We start from the raw sequence: 2,500 nt of genomic DNA, 5'->3' as shown, positions 1-2,500 counted from the left end.
AGGCTCTGAGTGCGGGAGGAGGCGGTCACGAATGAAGCCCGCGGTGGAGATGGGCTTCTTGGTGAAGAGGTCCGCCCAGAAGTCCAGCAGACCAGGGATGGCAGGTGGCGGCTGGAGCAGGGTGCCATCCAAGAGGCCGCGCACGCAACGCGCACGCGACCGTCGGAAGGCATCCTGCGTTCTCGCGTACTCCCAGCGGCGCCGCTTGCGCTTCTGCGTCGGCGGCGCGGCAGGCGGCCGCTTCGATGGTTGGCGCGGCCGCTGTGTCCTGGTGATCGATCTCTCCCCTCTGGACCCGACCGACGCAAGGGCATCCGGGAGCATGCCCAGGATGACATCGGGCGGCGTGCCCCGCCCCAGACCGATGACACGATCCAGGGCAGAGAAACGCTGGGCGGAAGCGGGTAGCCCCGCCAGATGCTCCCAGATGGCGGCGTCAGTCGGCCCCTCCGGCGGCGGCCCGGTGGTGTCGGCCGCGAAGTCCTCGGCTGCGTCGACGGGCGGCGCAGCGGCCTCGCCCGCGTCAGGCAGCGGGCTCGCCGCTCCCCGGCGGGACGCCGGCTCTTCCCCCCGACCGATCTCAAGCGCCTCCATGAATTGGCGGACAAGCTGCTTGTGGGCAGCTTGCCGCCGTCGGCACTTGATTGCCTCAAGCGTTCGGTCGGGGAACATCCTGATGAGCTCTTGATTTACAAAGAAGAACCGGGCGTCCCTCTCGAGGAACAGTTCGGCCTCTGCCTTGGCGAGCGACAGGACTTCTTCCTCCGTCCACCTCGCGCGATGCCTCTCCGTGACGATCTCCGCGTTGGCGGCCGCAAGATGTTGGCGGCGGCGATGGACCCCGAGACCGTTCTTGGTTGTAAAGCTGCGGTGGCACTCACTACAGGTATACATAGCTGCAAAAGTTACAAGATTTTCGGCACGGCCGGTTGGCCGGCTAGGTGCTGGGGGAGTTGGGGTGGCACCTTCAGCGGAAGGGCCACCACTTATTCTCTGCTTACTGCCCCCAACTAAAAAAAAGGGATAGTGCGAGGGGGGGCTGGTAACCCCCCCAAGCCCCTGGTGCGGTCTTCCACTCTGCGAAATCAGCGGGCCCACGAGAAGGGGAGAAGACTGCAGGAGAGGAGAGGCTAAGAGGGCTAGGCCCATGTATTGCGCATCACTCTCCCTGTAACTATAACCCAAGGAAGGCACCTCGCAGCAGCAGCACGACTACATCAAGACCGCACTTCGAGAAGCCAAGTCCGGATGCAGCCACACCACCGCCACTTGGCCACCTTAAGAGAGTCATAGTTACTCCCGCCGTTTACCCGCGCTTGCTTGAATTTCTTCACGTTGACATTCAGAGCACTGGGCAGAAATCACATTGCGTCAACACCCGCTAGGGCCATCGCAATGCTTTGTTTTAATTAGACAGTCGGATTCCCCCAGTCCGTGCCAGTTCTGAGTTGATCGTTGAATGGCGGCCGAAGAGAATCCGCGCACCCGCGCGCCCCCGGAGGAGCACGCTAAGGCGGACGCGGCCTCGCAGCAAGGAAGATCCGTGGGAGGCCAAGGCACGGGACCGAGCTCGGATCCTGCACGCAGGTTGAAGCACCGGGGCGCGAACGCCGCGCAGGCGCGCGCATCCTGCACCGCCGGCCAGCACGAGGCCAACCAACGGCGAGAGCAGACCACGCCCGCGCTAAACGCCCGCACTTACCGGCACCCCTACGGCACTCACCTCGCCCAGGCCCGGCACGTTAGCGCTGACCCACTTCCCGACCAAGCCCGACACGCCCCGATCCTCAGAGCCAATCCTTATCCCGAAGTTACGGATCCAATTTGCCGACTTCCCTTACCTACATTATTCTATCGACTAGAGGCTCTTCACCTTGGAGACCTGCTGCGGATATGGGTACGAACCGGCGCGACACCTCCACGTGGCCCTCTCCCGGATTTTCAAGGTCCGAGGGGAAGATCGGGACACCGCCGCAACTGCGGTGCTCTTCGCGTTCCAAACCCTATCTCCCTGCTAGAGGATTCCAGGGAACTCGAACGCTCATGCAGAAAAGAAAACTCTTCCCCGATCTCCCGACGGCGTCTCCGGGTCCTTTTGGGTTACCCCGACGAGCATCTCTAAAAGAGGGGCCCGACTTGTATCGGTTCCGCTGCCGGGTTCCGGAATAGGAACCGGATTCCCTTTCGCCCAACGGGGGCCAGCACAAAGTGCATCATGCTATGACGGCCCCCATCAACATCGGATTTCTCCTAGGGCTTAGGATCGACTGACTCGTGTGCAACGGCTGTTCACACGAAACCCTTCTCCGCGTCAGCCCTCCAGGGCCTCGCTGGAGTATTTGCTACTACCACCAAGATCTGCACCGACGGCGGCTCCAGGCAGGCTCACGCCCAGACCCTTCTGCGCCCACCGCCGCGACCCTCCTACTCGTCAGGGCTTCGCGGCCGGCCGCAAGGACCGGCCATGACTGCCAGACTGACGGCCGAGTATAGGCACGAC

At 63.0% G+C, this 2,500-nt stretch overlaps 1 pseudogene; it reads right to left on the bottom strand.

Annotated features, from left to right (window-relative positions):
* LOC124561035 overlaps positions 1-2,500 on the bottom strand; it is a 7,966-nt pseudogene that overhangs the window by 3,805 nt on the left and 1,661 nt on the right.

Source organism: Schistocerca americana, unplaced genomic scaffold (genome assembly GCF_021461395.2).
Source record: "Schistocerca americana isolate TAMUIC-IGC-003095 unplaced genomic scaffold, iqSchAmer2.1 HiC_scaffold_1134, whole genome shotgun sequence".
In the NCBI taxonomy this organism is placed as follows: domain Eukaryota; kingdom Metazoa; phylum Arthropoda; class Insecta; order Orthoptera; family Acrididae; genus Schistocerca; species Schistocerca americana.
Note: the sequence above shows the minus strand (reverse complement) of the source record. Positions and strands in the feature narration are given on the sequence as shown.